This window comes from Oncorhynchus mykiss, chromosome 17 (genome assembly GCF_057628025.1).
Source record: "Oncorhynchus mykiss isolate SJ-2025 chromosome 17, ASM5762802v1, whole genome shotgun sequence".
NCBI lineage: Eukaryota > Metazoa > Chordata > Actinopteri > Salmoniformes > Salmonidae > Oncorhynchus > Oncorhynchus mykiss.
Window position 1 is genome coordinate 55,440,009 of NC_143038.1, and position 19,682 is coordinate 55,459,690.

Consider the following 19,682-nt stretch of genomic DNA (forward strand, 5'->3'; position numbering starts at 1 on the left):
AGCCTGGGAGCGCAGGCCTGGCCTCACTCAATTCATCTGTAGGGCCATTACAATAGACTTGTGTTATGGTGTTACAATGGCCTTTAAGATGAACAATCAGGAGTGGTACCATCAGATGAAACAATTCCCAGAAGATAAACTAGGCCTGCCATAAATTGAGCAGCATTTTCACCTGTATCTGGCATCTCAACATCTCAGTGTGTTCTGATTACTTATTAAACCAGACGCCTACACTTTCTATATAATGGACGGTTGCTTGTAGCAATAGACAACAGTTCAGTTTAACATCATGCAGGGAGCTGTAGAATTACAATTTCACATCATATTACACAATCTTCTCTGCTAAATGTGCACATTCTAATTCCCCTGAATAAGTAGATCAGATATGTAAACAAATGGTCATATCTTGGTGATACCGTATGTTCTATCAGTATCAACATCTGTTTCTCTCATGTCGCTGGCAGAGACATTTTCAGGATCATATTCAGCCCTTATCTCATCTCACTCGCAAATACATTTTTAGAAGTTTCGACTTTAAAGGCAGGAATTTCCTCATCCCCTCCCCCTCAGATATAAGATTACACGTTTCACCCTGAGCAATAGACAGAAACTAATCTGTTGTGCATGTAGGAAATGTATCTGTGCTGTGGAAATGACAGCTCTGATGGCCTAAGTCCTGATATTAGGTATTTAATGGGCCAGTAGAAAGACAGTCTGGCTGTGAACTGTGAACCCATGCAACACTTAGAGCACATGAGGATACTAATGCGCTGTCTGCCTCATCTCATCACACTGGGTTTATCCATTTATTTGTTTGTGTGTATGGCATGCCTATTGATCATGAAGTATGACAGAATTAGCATATGAATGGCACAGTGAGATTCATTTCCATTAGGTCTTATAGTACATTATAAACTGGGTGGTTTGAGCCCTGAATGCTGATTGGCTGACAGCAGTGGTGTATCAGACCATATACCACGGGTATGACAAAACATTTATTTTTACTGCTCTAATTACATTGGTAACCAGTTTATAATAAACTGAGCAAAAAAATAAACGTCCTCTCAATCTTGCAGGAAATCACGCACAGAATGAGCAGTATGGCTAGTGGAATTGTCATGCTGGAGGGTCATGTCAGGATGAGCCTGCAGTAAGGGTACCACACGAGGGAGGAGGATGTCTTCCCTGTAATGCACAGTGTTGAGATTGCCTGCAATGACAACAAGCTTAGTACGAGACCATGACGGACCCTCCACCTCCAAATCGATCCAGCTCCAGAATACAGGCCTCGGTGTAATGCTCATTCCTTCGACGATAAACGTGAATCCGACCATCACCCCTGGTGAGACAAAACCTTGACTCGTCAGTGAAGAGCACTTTTTGCCAGTCCTGTCTGGTCCAGCGATGGTGGGTTTATGCCCATAGGCGATGTTGTTGCCGGTGATGTCTTGTGAGGACCTGCCTTTACAACAGGCCTACAAGCCCTCAGTCTAGCCTCTGTCAGCCTATAGCGGACAGTCTGAGCACTGATGGAGGGATTGTGCGTTCCTGGTGTCACTCGGGCAGTTGTTGTTGCCATCCTGTACCCGTCCCGCAGATGTGATGTTCTGATGTACCGACCATGTTCAGGTGTTGTTACACGTGGTCTGCCACTGCGAGGACGATCAGCTGTCCCTTCTGTCGCGCTGTCTTAGGCGTCTCACAGTACGGACATTGCAATTTATTGCCCTGGCCACATCTGCATTCCTCATGCCTCCTTACAGCATGCCTAAGTCACGTACACGCAGATGAGCAGGAACCCTGGGCATCTTTCTTTTGGTGTTATTCAGAGTCAGTAAAAAAGGTATCTTTAGTGTCCTCAGTTTTCATAACTGTGACCTTAATTGCCTACCGCCTGTAAGCTGTTAGTGTCTTAACGACCGTTCCACAGGTGCATGTTCAAGAATCTTTGGGAAACAGTTGTTAAACCCTTTACAATGAAGATCTGTAAAGTTATTTGGATTTTTACAAAGCTGCCTTATTGCTTAAGTATATCGCAAGAAATCGTAAACTCAAATATGATAGTTGTACACACTCAATTGTTATTATTATGATATAATAATATGAACTATAATTACATTTTAAGTACAGTGGGGAGAACAAGTATTTGATACACTGCCGATTTGGAAGGTTTTCCTACTTACAAAGCATGTAGAGGTCTGTAATTGTTATAATTGGTACACTTCAACTGTGAGAGACAGAATCTAAAACAAAAATTAAGAGATTCACATTGTATGATTTTTAAGTAATGAATTCGCATTTTATTGCATGACATAAGTATTTGATCACCTACCAACCAGTAAGAATTCCGGCTCTCACAGACCTGTTAGTTTTTCTTTAAGAAGCCCTCCTGTTCTCCACTCATTACCTGTATTAACTGCACCTGTTTGAACTTGTTACCTGTATAAAAGACACCTGTCCACACACTCAATCAAACAGACTCCAACCTTTCCACAATGGCCAAGACCAGAGAGCTGTGTAAGGACATCAGGGATAAAATTGTAGACCTGCACAAGGCTGGGATGGGCTACAGGACAATAGGCAAGCAGCTTGGTGAGAAGGCAACAACTGTTGGCGCAATTATTATAAAATGGAAGAAGTTCAAGATGACGGTCAATCACCCTCGGTCTGGGGCTCCGTGCAAGATCTCACCTCGTGGGGCATCAATGATCATGAGGAAGGTGAGGGATCAGCCAGGAACTACTCGACAGGACCTGGTCAATGACCTGAAGAGAGCTGGGACCACAGTCTCAAAGAAAACGATTAGTAACACACTACTCCGTCATGGATTAAAATCCTGCAGCGCACGCAAGGTCCCCCTGCTCAAGCCAGCGCATGTCCAGGCCCGTCTGAAGTTTGCCAATGACCATCTGGATGATCCAAAGGAGGAATGGGAGAAGGTCATGTGGTCTGATGAGACAAAAATAGAGCTTTTGGTCTAAACTACACTCGCCGTGTTTGGAGGAAGAAGAAGGATGAGTACAACCCCAAGAACACCATCCCAACTGTGAAGCATGGAGGTGGAAACATCATTCTTTGGGGATGCTTTTCTGCAAAGGGGACAGGACGACTGCACTGTTTATGAGGGGTGGATGGATGGAGCCATGTATCGCAAGATCTTGGACATCAACCTCCTTCCCTCAGTAAGAGCATTGAAGATGGGTCGTGGCTGGGTCTTCCAGCATGACAACGACCCGAAACACACAGCCAGGGCAACTAAAGAGTGGCTCCGTAAGAAGCATCTCAAGGTCCTGGAGTGGCCTAGCCAGTCTCCAGACCTGAACCCAATAGAACATTTTTGGAGGGAGCTGAAAGTCCGTATTGCCAAGCGACAGCCCCAAGCGAAACCTGAAGGATCTGGAGAAGGTCTGTATGGAGGAGTGGGCCAAAATCCCTGCTGCAGTGTGTGCAAACCTGGTCAAGAACTACAGGAAACATATGATCTCTGTAATTGCAAACAAAGGTTTCTGTACCAAATATTAAGTTCTGCTTTTCTGATGTATCACATACTTACAGAATGTCATGCAATAAAATGCAAATTAATTACTTAAAAATCATACAATGTGATTTTCTGGATTTTTGTTTTAGATTCCGTCTCTCACAGTTGAAGTGTACCTATGATAAAAAATGACAGACCTTTGCATGCTTTGTAAGTAGGAAAACCTGCAAAATCGGCAGTGTATCAAATACTTGTTCTCCCCACTGTAGATCTCAGAGGTAAAGCAGTTTAAAGAGCTACTTAAATTCATCTAAATGCATGGGGTGCATGGCTAACTCGCCTGCTTTTTGGTAACTATTAGCCGGCAAGTGTATTAGTGTATTAACTACATGAGTTGAGTACATTAATTGAAGTGTACATTATTGCTGTGCAAAAATACAGATGATTATTTTATTCACATTTAAAAAAAAACTTATACTGGATTTGGGTTTACTTAGCATTGCACAGCAGCCTACCCAATGAACTGTAGCCAAAAGCCAACCTGCCAGCTAAAGCAACACACTTTAACGGTGCTTAATTAAGGTAATTTTGACAGCAGGTGCTTTGGAAGCTTGAGTATTTACGCTAGTTAAGCTTGACAGGGGTGATGCATAAACACATAAACAGACATTGCAGTGAGGCCTATAATTGAACACTACCAGTGACTGTACACAGGTAATTGTTTTAGTCATTTGATGTAGCGCCTCTCTCATGCTGAGCAAGGTGACAACAGCCAATGTCACCTTCTCACACACTGACACACCTATCATCCCACTCAAATCAACCAGTGCACTCTCAACGGCGTAGGGGAAATGTACTTATTTATATTATAAATACATTTACACCTCATTAATAACACTTTATCAATGAATCGGGGCCCTATCCTCCTGTTGAGTCAATCTGTTTAACGGTTTGTGTGAATCAAACACTGCGGTCCTTTGGCCACAGCTTGTTGATTGGTTGGTTCTTGCATGTGTATTTGAGCTGCAAAAGTAGGGTGTGTTTTGTGGGAGGAAACACAGTGGGATCAGGTGAGAAACAAGAGAACGATTGAGTCTCGTTTTTCCCCCACCTGTTGCAAACTTACACCCACGTTTGAGTCTGTCGCAGAGACAGGAGTTGGTGACATGGCTCAGTGCTAATGCCAACCTCACCCTCTCTCTCCTGTGTAAACTCTCATCTCGCTTCCCCGCTGGGAAAAAAAGAATGAAACAAATAAAGAAGAAATACTGGGAAACTCTCGGAGGTATAGCAACGTCTGTTATCCGTGAGTTCCATCATCGCTTAATTAGTTGATATAAAACTAATCTAACCGCACACACATACCAGGAAGACTATAATAAGACAGTATTCTCTTGACATACCCTCTGAGGACTGAGCTGGGTTATCTGTACAGCTAGTATTGTAGCCGCAGGCTATACACATCACTCTCCCGCTCTGTATCTCTCTATGAATCTCTCTCTCTATCTCTCGCTCTGTTCTCCAGTGTACTCTCATTACATGGGGCCCACTGCATGTTCCCAAGAGCACACCCGTTAAACATTTCCAAAGGATTGATATTACTATGGTACCTTACTGGACGGAGGAACAGTCATTGCAGTATGTAGAGATACAATAGTATTTGTAGAGAAGGCTTGGATCATGTCACTACACCAGTGGCTATAGGGAGTCCATAGGGATACAATAGCATAGTTATGTAAACAACGATGTAGAGAGAAAAAAGTATTTGATCCCCTGCTGATTTTGTACGTTTGCCCACTGACAAAGAAATGATCAGTCTATAATTTTAATGGTAGGTTCATTTGAACAGTGAGTGACGGAATAACAACAAAAAAATCCAGAAAAACACATGTCAAAAATGTTATAAATTGATTTGCATTTTAATGAGGGAAATAAGTATTTGACCCCCTCTCAATCAGAAAGATTTCTGTCTCCCAGGTGTCTTTTGCTCCTAATCTCAGTTTGTTACCTGTATAAAAGACACCTGTCCACAGAAGCAATCAATCAATCAGATTCCAAACTCTCCACCATGGCCAAGACCAAAGTGCTCTCCAAGGATGTCAGGGACAAGATTGTAGACCTACACAAGGCTGGAATGGGCTACAAGACTATCAGCAGCTTGGTGAGAAGGTGACAACAGCTGGTGCGATTATTCGCAAATGGAAGAAACACAAAAGAACTGTCAATCTCCCTCGGCCTGGGGCTCCATGCAAGATCTCACCTCGTGGAGTTGCAATGATCATGAGAACGGTGAGGAATCCACCCAGAACTACACAGGAGGATCTTGTCAATGATCTCAAGGCAGCTGGGACCATAGTCACCAAGAAAACAATTGGTAACACACTACGCTGTGAAGGACTGAAGTCTTGCAGCGCCCGCAAGGTCCCCCTGCTCAAGAAAGCACATATACATGCCCGTCTGAAGTTTGCCAATGAACATCTGAATGATTCAGAGGACAACTGGGTGAAAGTGTTGTGGTCAGATGAGACCAAAATGGAGCTCTTTAGCATCAACTCAACTCGCCGTGTTTGGAGGAGGAGGAATGCTGCCTATGACCCCAAGAACTTCATCCCCACCGTCAAACATGGAGGTGGAAACATCATGCTTTGGGGGTGTTTTTCTGCTAAGGGGACAGGACAACTTCACCGCATCAAAGGGACGATGGACGTGGTGTTGTGTTGTGTTGTGTTGTGTGGTGTTGTGGGTTGTGTGGTGTTATGCTGTACTGTGTGGTGTGGTGTTGTGTGGTGTGGTGTTGTGTTGTCTGGTGTAATGTTGTGTTGTGTGGTGTCCTGTGGTGTTCTGTGGTGTGGTGTTGTGTGGTGTTATGTTGTATTGTGTTGTGTGATGTCCTGTGGTGTTATGTTTTATTGTGTTGTGTGGTGTCATGTTGTATTGTGTGGTGTCCTGTGGTGTTATGTTGTATTTTGTTGTGTGGTGTTATGTTGTATTGTGTTGTGTGGTGTCCTGTGGTGTTATGTTGTATTGTGTTGTGTGGTGTCATGTTGTATTGTGTGGTGTCCTGTGGTGTTATGTTGTATTTTGTTGTGTGGTGTTATGTTGTATTGTGTTGTGTGGTGTCCTGTGGTGTTATGTTGTATTTTGTTGTGTGGTGTTATGTTGTATTGTGTTGTGTGGTGTCCTGTGGTGTTATGTTGTATTGTGTTGTGTGGTGTTATGTTGTGTTGTGTGGTGTCCTGTGGTGTTATGTTGTATTGTGTTGTGTGGTGTTATGTTGTGTTGTGTGGTGTTATGTTGTATTGTGTTGTGTTGTGTTGTGTTGTGTTGTGTGGTGTCCTGTGGTGTTATGTTGTATTGTGTGGTGTTATGTTGTGTTGTGTGGTGTTATGTTGTATTGTGTGGTGTCCTGTGGTGTTATGTTGTATTGTGTTGTGTGGTGTTATGTTGTGTTGTGTGGTGTTATGTTGTGTTGTGTTGTGTGGTGTTATGTTGTGTTGTGTGGTGTTATGTTGTGTTGTGTGGTGTTATGTTGTGTTGTGTGGTGTTATGTTGTGTTGTGTGGTGTTATGTTGTGTTGTGTGGTGTTATGTTGTGTTGTGTTGTGTGGTGTTATGTTGTGTTGTGTGGTGTCATGTTGTATTGTGTGGTGTCCTGTGGTGTTATGTTGTATTGTGTTGTGTGGTGTTATGTTGTGTTGTGTGGTGTTATGTTGTGTTGTGTTGTGTGGTGTTATGTTGTGTTGTGTGGTGTTATGTTGTATTGTGTGGTGTTGTGTTGTGTGGTGTCCTCTTGTGTTATGTTGTGTTGTGTGGTGTTGTGTGGTGTTATGTTGTGTGGTGTTATGTTGTGTTGTGTGGTGTTATGTTGTGTTGTGTGGTGTTATGTTGTGTTGTGTGGTGTTGTGTTGTGTTGTGTGGTGTTATGTTGTGTTTTGTGGTGTTGTGTTGTGTGGTGTTGTGTTGTGTGGTGTTATGTTGTGTTGTGTGGTGTTATGTTGTGTTGTGTGGTGTTGTGTTGTGTTGTGTGGTGTTATGTTGTGTTGTGTGGTGTTGTGTGGTGTTATGTTGTGTTGTGTGGTGTTATGTTGTGTTGTGTGGTGTTATGTTGTGTTGTGTGGTGTCCTCTTGTGTTATGTTGTGTTGTGTGGTGTTGTGTGGTGTTATGTTGTGTTGTGTGGTGTTATGTTGTATTGTGTTGTGTGGTGTTATGTTGTGTTGTGTGGTGTTATGTTGTGTTGTGTGGTGTTATGTTGTGTTGTGTGGTGTTATGTTGTATTGTGTTGTGTGGTGTTATGTTGTGTTGTGTGGTGTTATGTTGTATTGTGTTGTGTGGTGTTCTGTGGTGTGGTGTTGTGTGGTGTTATGTTGTGTTGTGTGATGTCCTGTGGTGTTATGTTTTATTGTGTTGTGTGGTGTCCTGTGGTGTTATGTTGTATTGTGTTGTGTGGTGTTATGTTGTGTTGTGTGGTGTCCTGTGGTGTTATGTTGTATTGTGTTGTGTGGTGTCATGTTGTGTTGTGTGGTGTCCTGTGGTGTTATGTTGTATTGTGTTGTGTGGTGTTATGTTGTGTTGTGTGGTGTTATGTTGTATTGTGTTGTGTGGTGTTATGTTGTGTTGTGTGGTGTTATGTTGTGTTGTGCCTCGGCCTGGGTATGGTAATGAGTTCCTACAACAGGCAGGGAGTCAGGTGAGCCAACCCTGTTTCTCATATGCCAGGGGTGTCAAACTCTGTATTTAGCCCCTCATTCACGCCAGTACACTGGTCTAAATCCAATTTATCAGCAGTAATAGACTAGTGAAATTGTCTCCTTAGAATCTAACTCAAGTACTGGGCAGACTAAGCAGAAATGGAAGGGAAACATGAGGCACTTCATTGACTACAGCACAGGCAATAGCAGATCAGTTTATAGTCTAAATTATAAGATCTGCTCTTAAACATACTCAGCTCAGGGTGGGGGTGTCTTATCCCAGTAGATTACAGATGATGTTATTGCCCTGTCCTACAGTGTCAGAGAGCAGTGGATGGGTCACAGGGAGTCGTGAGCGATGCAGTGGAGATATCAGAGCCATCCCATTTCCTCTGGCTTATTTGCTCTCCCCGTTTCCCAGGGTTGAACCACGATGGTCACACTGCGTATGATGTGGCTCAACAACAACTAGTCAATTGTCACTCATTTTATCTGAGGGACAGCAGCATACTGGGGGCAGTGTTCATCTCTGCTGGGCTGCCATAAGATCAGAGGGTGGTGTGTGTGTGCGCGTACGTGCGTGCGTGTTTGAGTATATTTGAGATAGGCGGCATAGAGGGGTGAGGTGTGTTGATGACTAGGATATAACCGTCCATCATGGGTCATTTCAACATTTCTCTTCCTCCATCCTGTCCCTCCCTCTCTCTCTTTCTATCAGACTAAAAAGGGTGCACATTTTCCACAGCTATGAAGCATTTGTTTTGTTTGGATGCTCCTCTGAACATTGCTCTCTGGATGACTATTCCAAGAGCACTGTAGCACACCTCTCTATTCTCTATTCTCATCTGTTGCTCAGCTAGGGAGCAGTGGGACCACCATGATTCTTCACTCCCTGAGGTTATAATACCCCATAATGGTCCACGGGCATGTAGCTACAGCCCTCAATGCACCTCAATGCACATCAAAACCTTCAGATGCTCCTCTATATACACAATGTATGTCCACAGAGGTCAATACCATGCATTCTATGTTCAGGCTTTATTCCTCTATTGCCATTAGTTTTGATTTCTAGAATAATATTTTTTTGCATTAAGGGAATGGAGTTATCAAGCCAGCGGACCATTGAGTGTACTGTGTCCATCATCTGGTCGACTCTCATCTGCGTGGGTGGCACCTAGCGGTCAACCAGTTCTGCCTGTTGACTGGCCAAGACTTCCTCTTCTCTAGCAAGGGAATCCTTCTGTCCTCTCTCCTCGGCTCACCCTCTCCTCTCTTTACCTCCCTTCACGCTCCACTAGCCAGGCCTCTTAAAGACTCTTCTCTCCATCCGTTTATACTCTCTCTCTCTCTCTCTCATCCAGGCATAGCTCTGGGGAACTTCCCCTCATGATTTTTTAATCACAGCCATATCTCAGGACTCGGGGCTGAGGTAAATGCATTTTGTGTGATCAATGTTTTCTGACTTCACATCTCGTTGTAATCAGGGTATCATCTGTCGTCACCGTGCTGGTGAGTCAGAGAGAGAGCTCTGAGCCTGGTAGTCTGATCCCTGAGCTCCTGCTGCTGAGGCATTAGCTCAACCCAGGCTCCCTGTACTGGTGTCGTAGTGTCACTGTCCTACTCAGTGCAGAGAGGGAGACAGCGCTTGGAAGGTGCAGTGTACCTGGGAAGTTGACTTGTGCTACTATGTGGAATCTCATAGCTAAGGAGCAATAGGAGTCAGAAACAGGTACTGTACAGGGCTCGAAGGGATCACACTAAGATTACACCTTGTAAAGAAGGGGTGAGGATGTTGTGTTACCTCTGTGTGAAAAACACTACAACAGTGTCAGAAACCAAGATGGAGCTATTGTTATGAGACAGCTGCTTCACTGACAAGCATCAGTATAACTCACACAGACTGCTCTTTGTAGTTCTCTTCTCTCATAATGGCAGCAGTAAGTGTACATTTGTACATTTACTTTGAGGTAAATATTGTCATCTCTGGATCAGAGAGGCGATTATGTTACTGCAGCCTATCACGTTGTTCATATATGAGTCTGCGGTGTGGGTTGGATCAAACGTGTGCTGCAGATCACACAGAATCACATGGATTCACATAGAACCACACAGAACCCAGTGCAGTCCTGAACTCAAGCAGGAGAAGGTCACAGCTCACTTCATTATTAATTGAGCCTGTACTAAGGCTGCAGAGTCTTTAGAAAAGAGAGATAGAGAGGTGAGAGAGAGTAGAGAGGAGAGAGAACGACAGAGGATGGGGAGGGGGAAGAGAGTAAGAGTGAGATAGAAAGAGAGATGAGGGAAAGGAGAGAGAGAAAAAATAAAGAGAGAGGACGATGGAGTGACTCATTCTCCATACATAGATTCCCATCTCAGCCCCACTATTGCACCGTACCCTTACTAAAACCCCTATAGTAGGGCTGGGAATTAGGACCTCACGATACGATATTATGACCATAGTTATGTGCCAATACGATATGTATTATGATTCTCACGATTCTATATGTATTGCGCTTTGATACATCGATTTTCTTGCGAGGTGATGTTCCAAGCATATGGCCCCCACCATATGTCTGCTGCAGAGAGACAAGAGAGCATGAGAAAACTAGTTTCGATCAGTCAGGGAAATAAAAGGTCTGAAAACATGTTAGCTCACTATTTGAAAAGAAGATTGAGAACAAGCTATAGGATGAAAAATACCAATTAGTGCTCGCTAACGCTACCTACAGTAGTAAACCTTGTTTTCAAATAACTATTATCTAGCCCCGCCCCCCTGGGGAGAGTGCTTAAAGGAGAGAGGGAACTCCCTCCCTTCTCCACCTCTACTGAACCCACCTCCACTCAGACCCCTCTCAATTCAATTATTGGCATGGGAAATATATGTTAACATTGTCAAAGCAAGTGAAGTAGATAATAAACAAAAGTGAAATATACAATAAAATTAACAGTAACATTACACTCACAGAAGTTCCAAAAGAGTAAAAACATTTGTTATATTATATATATATACAGTGTTGTAATGATGCTATTTCACCCAGTAGATATGGGAGTTGATCAAAATCGGGTTTGTTTTTTCGAATTCTTTGTGGATCTGTGTAATCTGAGGGATATATGTGTCTCTAATATTGTCATACATTTGGCAGGAGGTTAGGAAGTGCAGCTCAGTTTCCACCTCATTTTGTGGGCAGTGTGCACATAACCTGTCTTTTCTTGAGAGCCAGGTCTGCCTACAGCGGCCTTTCTCAATAGCAAGGCTAAGTTCACTGAGTCTGTTCATAGTCTAAGCTTTCCTTAAGTTTGTGTCAGTCACAGTGGTCAGGTATTCCGCCACTGTGTACTCTCTGTTTAGGGCCAAATAGCATTCTAGTTTGCTCAGTTTTTTTGTTAATTCTTTCCAATGTGTCAAGTAATAGTTTTTTTGTTTTCTCACAATTTGGTTGGGTCTAATTGTGTTGCTACCCTGGGACTCTGTTGGGTCTGTTTGTGTTTGTGAACAGAGCCTCAGGACCAGTTTGTATAGGGGGGACTCTTCTCCAGGTTCATCTCTCTGTAGGTGATGGTTTTGTTATGGAAGGTTTGGGAATCGCTTCCTTTTAGGTGGTTGTAGAATTTAACCGCTATTTTCTGGATTTGGATAATTAGCGGGTATCGGCCTAAATCTGGTCTGCAAGCATTATTTGGTGTTTTACGTTGTACACAGAGGTTATTTTGGCAGAATTCTGCATGCAGAGTTTTAATTTGGTGTTTGTCCCATTGTGTGAATTATTGGTTGGTGAGTGGACCCCAGATCTCACAACCATAAAGGGCAATGGGTTCTATAACTGATTCAAGTGTTTTTAGCCAGATCCTAATTGGTATCTCGATTTGATGTTCCTTTTGATGGCATAGAAGGCCCTTCTTGCCTTGTCTCTGAGCTCTTTCACAGCTTTGTGGAAGTTACCTGTGGCACTGATGTTTAGGCCGAGGTATGTATAGTTTTTTGTTTGCTCTAGGGCAGGTATTCCCAAACTGCCATCGGGGGTATGCCAAATAAAACATGTGTATATACTGTAATTATGTTTTAAGACCATTTATAGAACATTTATATTTTCCAATGGGGCTATACATTTTCTTACCTGAATAGCCTTGTTTCACTGCCAAAAATAAAATTAAACCATCTAGTGTTCAGCGAAATAACAACACAATGTCAAATACAGGTAGCCCAGTCAAATAATTAACATCCAATCACATTAACCATAACTCTCTCGCGGGAATTCCACTAATGGTCCGTATGTAGCCAAACATAGCTGCTGCTCATTCCGTTTGCTCTAAAATGGATAAATGGCTAAAAAAGTAAGGCTTGCGTTGATAGAGACACATACCAGCTCTACTGGTAGAATTTCTACTTCCAGCAGTACTACACCTGCACCTGTCGACGACAAGTTGTTCTGCTTCCACGAGCACATCCAATGCTAGCATCATTAAATCTTCATTTGTTGTTAGCCCAGCTAGCATGGACACTGACAGTTGTGAATCTGATGCAGCCAAAGAGCTACTGCCCCCTTACCCGGGAAAGCACTGAACAACAGACAGGGACGTTGGACCATCGTAAAGGCGCAAATATGATGAGAGCTACATTGATTTGGGGTTCACTTATATTGGGAGTAGTGCCTTTCCTCAGCCACAGTGTGTTATGTGCAAAAGTACTATCTCACAACTCAATAAAACCTTCACTCTTGCGTAGACACCTTTTAGAAACAAACATGCCAATTTGAAAAATAAGCGAGAATTAAGACGACTTTCGAGTAGTAAGACATTTATAAATGCAACAGATACCATTAATAAGAAGGGGCTAGAAGCGTCTTATATGGTGAGGTACCGAGTGGCTAAGACAGGTAAGCCCTAAACTACTGTGGAGGACTTCATTCTTCCTGCTGCCGTGGATATGGCTGGGACAATGCTGGGGGAAAAGGCCCAAAAAACTACAGACAATTACTTCATCAAACAACACTGTTTCACGACACATCAACAACATGACATGGCAGAAGATGTTTTGAAACAATTACTGCTCATCCATTACAGCTGGATGAGTCAACAGACGTGGAGGGCCTGGCACAGCTCCTGGTATATGTCCGTTATGTTTATGCAGGGGGGGGGGGGGGGGGGTCAATTAAGGAAGACATGCTCTTCTGCAAACCACTGGAAACAAGGACAACAGGAGAGGATATTTTTTTAAGTAATGGACAGATTTGTGACATCTTGGTGGTCAAGATGTGTTGGTATCTGTACTGATGGCGCAAAAGCCATGACAGGGAGACTTAGTGGAGTGGTAACGTGGGTGCAAGCAGTTGCTCCCGACGCCTTTTGGGTACACTGCAGCATCCACCGATAGGCTCTTGCTGCCAAGGGAATGCCTGACAGCTTAAAGGAGTTTTAGACTATAGTGAAAATGGTTTAATTTGTTAAAGCAAGGCCCCTGAAAATGGTTTAATTTGTTAAAGCAAGGCCCCTGAATAATTAGCGGGTATCGGCCTAAATCTGGTCTGCAAGCATTATTTGGTGTTTTACGTTGTACACAGAGGTTATTTTGGCAGAATTCTGCATGCAGAGTTTTAATTTGGTGTTTGTCCCATTGTGTGAATTATTGGTTGGTGAGTGGACCCCAGATCTCACAACCATAAAGGGCAATGGGTTCTATAACTGATTCAAGTGTTTTTAGCCAGATCCTAATTGGTATCTCGATTTGATGTTCCTTTTGATGGCATAGAAGGCCCTTCTTGCCTTGTCTCTGAGCTCTTTCACAGCTTTGTGGAAGTTACCTGTGGCACTGATGTTTAGGCCGAGGTATGTATAGTTTTTTGTTTGCTCTAGGGCAGGTATTCCCAAACTGCCATCGGGGGTATGCCAAATAAAACATGTGTATATACTGTAATTATGTTTTAAGACCATTTATAGAACATTTATATTTTCCAATGGGGCTATACATTTTCTTACCTGAATAGCCTTGTTTCACTGCCAAAAATAAAATTAAACCATCTAGTGTTCAGCGAAATAACAACACAATGTCAAATACAGGTAGCCCAGTCAAATAATTAACATCCAATCACATTAACCATAACTCTCTCGCGGGAATTCCACTAATGGTCCGTATGTAGCCAAACATAGCTGCTGCTCATTCCGTTTGCTCTAAAATGGATAAATGGCTAAAAAAGTAAGGCTTGCGTTGATAGAGACACATACCAGCTCTACTGGTAGAATTTCTACTTCCAGCAGTACTACACCTGCACCTGTCGACGACAAGTTGTTCTGCTTCCACGAGCACATCCAATGCTAGCATCATTAAATCTTCATTTGTTGTTAGCCCAGCTAGCATGGACACTGACAGTTGTGAATCTGATGCAGCCAAAGAGCTACTGCCCCCTTACCCGGGAAAGCACTGAACAACAGACAGGGACGTTGGACCATCGTAAAGGCGCAAATATGATGAGAGCTACATTGATTTGGGGTTCACTTATATTGGGAGTAGTGCCTTTCCTCAGCCACAGTGTGTTATGTGCAAAAGTACTATCTCACAACTCAATAAAACCTTCACTCTTGCGTAGACACCTTTTAGAAACAAACATGCCAATTTGAAAAATAAGCGAGAATTAAGACGACTTTCGAGTAGTAAGACATTTATAAATGCAACAGATACCATTAATAAGAAGGGGCTAGAAGCGTCTTATATGGTGAGGTACCGAGTGGCTAAGACAGGTAAGCCCTAAACTACTGTGGAGGACTTCATTCTTCCTGCTGCCGTGGATATGGCTGGGACAATGCTGGGGGAAAAGGCCCAAAAAACTACAGACAATTACTTCATCAAACAACACTGTTTCACGACACATCAACAACATGACATGGCAGAAGATGTTTTGAAACAATTACTGCTCATCCATTACAGCTGGATGAGTCAACAGACGTGGAGGGCCTGGCACAGCTCCTGGTATATGTCCGTTATGTTTATGCAGGGGGGGGGGGGGGGGGTCAATTAAGGAAGACATGCTCTTCTGCAAACCACTGGAAACAAGGACAACAGGAGAGGATATTTTTTTAAGTAATGGACAGATTTGTGACATCTTGGTGGTCAAGATGTGTTGGTATCTGTACTGATGGCGCAAAAGCCATGACAGGGAGACTTAGTGGAGTGGTAACGTGGGTGCAAGCAGTTGCTCCCGACGCCTTTTGGGTACACTGCAGCATCCACCGATAGGCTCTTGCTGCCAAGGGAATGCCTGACAGCTTAAAGGAGTTTTAGACTATAGTGAAAATGGTTTAATTTGTTAAAGCAAGGCCCCTGAAAATGGTTTAATTTGTTAAAGCAAGGCCCCTGAATAATTAGCGGGTATCGGCCTAAATCTGGTCTGCAAGCATTATTTGGTGTTTTACGTTGTACACAGAGGTTATTTTGGCAGAATTCTGCATGCAGAGTTTTAATTTGGTGTTTGTCCCATTGTGTGAATTATTGGTTGGTGAGTGGACCCCAGATCTCACAACCATAAAGGGCAATGGGTTCTATAACTGATTCAAGTGTTTTTAGCCAGATCCTAATTGGTATCTCGATTTGATGTTCCTTTTGATGGCATAGAAGGCCCTTCTTGCCTTGTCTCTGAGCTCTTTCACAGCTTTGTGGAAGTTACCTGTGGCACTGATGTTTAGGCCGAGGTATGTATAGTTTTTTGTTTGCTCTAGGGCAGGTATTCCCAAACTGCCATCGGGGGTATGCCAAATAAAACATGTGTATATACTGTAATTATGTTTTAAGACCATTTATAGAACATTTATATTTTCCAATGGGGCTATACATTTTCTTACCTGAATAGCCTTGTTTCACTGCCAAAAATAAAATTAAACCATCTAGTGTTCAGCGAAATAACAACACAATGTCAAATACAGGTAGCCCAGTCAAATAATTAACATCCAATCACATTAACCATAACTCTCTCGCGGGAATTCCACTAATGGTCCGTATGTAGCCAAACATAGCTGCTGCTCATTCCGTTTGCTCTAAAATGGATAAATGGCTAAAAAAGTAAGGCTTGCGTTGATAGAGACACATACCAGCTCTACTGGTAGAATTTCTACTTCCAGCAGTACTACACCTGCACCTGTCGACGACAAGTTGTTCTGCTTCCACGAGCACATCCAATGCTAGCATCATTAAATCTTCATTTGTTGTTAGCCCAGCTAGCATGGACACTGACAGTTGTGAATCTGATGCAGCCAAAGAGCTACTGCCCCCTTACCCGGGAAAGCACTGAACAACAGACAGGGACGTTGGACCATCGTAAAGGCGCAAATATGATGAGAGCTACATTGATTTGGGGTTCACTTATATTGGGAGTAGTGCCTTTCCTCAGCCACAGTGTGTTATGTGCAAAAGTACTATCTCACAACTCAATAAAACCTTCACTCTTGCGTAGACACCTTTTAGAAACAAACATGCCAATTTGAAAAATAAGCGAGAATTAAGACGACTTTCGAGTAGTAAGACATTTATAAATGCAACAGATACCATTAATAAGAAGGGGCTAGAAGCGTCTTATATGGTGAGGTACCGAGTGGCTAAGACAGGTAAGCCCTAAACTACTGTGGAGGACTTCATTCTTCCTGCTGCCGTGGATATGGCTGGGACAATGCTGGGGGAAAAGGCCCAAAAAACTACAGACAATTACTTCATCAAACAACACTGTTTCACGACACATCAACAACATGACATGGCAGAAGATGTTTTGAAACAATTACTGCTCATCCATTACAGCTGGATGAGTCAACAGACGTGGAGGGCCTGGCACAGCTCCTGGTATATGTCCGTTATGTTTATGCAGGGGGGGGGGGGGGGGGCTCAATTAAGGAAGACATGCTCTTCTGCAAACCACTGGAAACAAGGACAACAGGAGAGGATATTTTTTTAAGTAATGGACAGATTTGTGACATCTTGGTGGTCAAGATGTGTTGGTATCTGTACTGATGGCGCAAAAGCCATGACAGGGAGACTTAGTGGAGTGGTAACGTGGGTGCAAGCAGTTGCTCCCGACGCCTTTTGGGTACACTGCAGCATCCACCGATAGGCTCTTGCTGCCAAGGGAATGCCTGACAGCTTAAAGGAGTTTTAGACTATAGTGAAAATGGTTTAATTTGTTAAAGCAAGGCCCCTGAACTCTCGTGTATTTTCTGCACTATGCAATGATATGGGCAGCGACCATGTAACGCTTTTACAATGTACAGAAGTGCGCTGGTTATCAAGGGGCAAAGTATTGACAAGTTTTTTTTAATTGAGAGATGAACTTTAAGTTTTCTTTACTGACCATAATTTTCACTTGTCTGACCACTTGCATGATGATGAGTTTCTCACATGACTGGCCTATCCGGGTGATGTTTTCTCTCGCCTGAATGGTCTGAATCTAGGATTACAGGGACACAACTATTTGTGTGCAAATGAACTCAAACTTATGGACAATGTCAAATGTGATATAGCGAAACACCTGAATTAGGTACTTAATTACGCAGGTACTTTCCCAAAACGGATGACACAAACAGCTGGATTCGTTATCCCTTTCATGCACTGCCTCCAGTCCATGTACCGATATCTGAACAAGAGAGCCTCATTGAAATTCCAACAAGTGATTCTGTGAAAATGTAATTTAATCAAAAGCCAATGCCAGTTTTCTGGATTGGGCTGTGCTCAGAGTATCCTGCCTTGGCAAATGCGCTGTTAAGACACTGATGCTCTTTGCAACCACATACCTATGTGAGAGTGGATTCTCGGCCCTCACTAGCATGAAAACTAAATACAGGCACATACTGTGTGTCGGAAAATATTTAAGACTGAGATTCTCTCCAATACAACACAACATTGCAGAATTATGTGCATCCTTTCAAACACACCCTTCTCATTAAACTGTGGTTAGTTATTCACAATTTTCAATGTACAAATAAGGTTTTATATGTAAGATAAATAAAGAGTAAAATGATTTATTATTATTATATTATTATTTGTGCCCTGGTCCTATACTAGCTCTTTGTCACTTCCCATGAGCCGGGTTGTGACAAAATCTCACACTCATTCTTATGCTTCATAAATGTATTGTATAGTGTGTGTGTGCGGCAGGCTTACAATGATGGCAAAAACAGCATTTGAGAGTGCGCTGACCCTGGTGCTAGAAGGGTTACGCAGCTGGAGGTTGAATGTTTGAAGGGGTTTGCAGCTGGAGGTTGAATGTTTGAAGGGGTATGCAGCTGGAGGTTGAATGTTTGAAGGGGTATGCAGCTGGAGGTTGAATGTTTGAAGGGGTACGGGACTATAAAAAGCTTGGGAACAACTGCTGTAGGGCAACGGTGTCTAGATGGAATTTATATTTGTGGTCCTGGCGACTGGATCTTTTTTGGAACACCATTTTTTTGTCTTACTGAGATTTACTATCAGAGCCCAGGTCTGGCAGAATCTGTGCAGCATATCTAGGTGCTGCTGTAGGCCCTCCTTAGTTGGGGACAGAAACACCAAATCATCAGCAAACAGTAGACATTTGACTTCAGATTCCAGTAGGATGGGGCTGGATGCTGCAGACTTTTCTAGTGTCCTCGCCAATTTGTTGATAAATATGTTGGAGAGGGTGGGGCTTAAGCTGCATCCCTGTCTCACCCCCTGGCCCTATGGAAATGATTGTGTGTTTTTTGCCAATTTTAACCCCACACTTGTTGTTTGTGTACATGGATTTTATAATGTTGTATGTTTTTCCCCCAACACCACTTTGCATCAATTTGTATAGCAGACCCTCATGCCAAATTGAGGCTGAGAAAACTTTGTCTTTGTTTTGGATTGTTTGTATGTCAATTAGAGTGTGCAGGTTGAATATGTGATTTGTCATATGGTAAATTGGTAAAAGCCAATTTGACATTTGCTCAGTAAATTGTTTTCATTGAGGAAATGTACTAGTCTGCTGTTAATGATAATGCAGAGGATTTCCCCAAGGTTTCTGTTGACGCATATCCCACGCTAGTTATTGGGGTCAAATTTGTCTCCATTTTTATGGATTGGGGTGATCAGTCTTTGGTTCCAAATATTGGGGAAGATGCCAGAGCTAAGGATGATGTTAAAGTGTTTAAGTATAGCCAATTGGAATTTGTTGTCTGTAAATTTTATAATTTCATTGAGGATACCATCAACACCACAGGCCTTTTTGGGTTGGAGGGTTTGTATTTTGTCCTGTAGTTCATTCAACGTAATTGGAGAATTTAATAGCTGCTTATAAGATTTGTATTTGATCAAGTATAGTTGAAGTCAGAAGTTTACATACATCTTAGCCAACTACATTTAAACTCAGTTTTTCACAATTCCTGACATTTAATCCTAGTAAAAATGTCCTGTCTTAGGTCAGTTAGGATTACCACTTTATTTTAAGAATGTGAAATGTCAGAATAATAGTATAGAAAATGATTTATTTCAGCTTTTATTTAGTCCATCACATTCCCAGTAGGTCAGAAGTTTATATACACTCAAT

The 19,682-nt window shown here is 42.7% G+C and overlaps 1 protein-coding gene across 3 annotated transcripts in view; it reads left to right on the forward strand.

Annotated features, from left to right (window-relative positions):
- Positions 1 to 19,682, forward strand: part of LOC110494505 (chemokine-like protein TAFA-1) — a 248,743-nt gene that overhangs the window by 40,585 nt on the left and 188,476 nt on the right. The window lies entirely within an intron of this gene.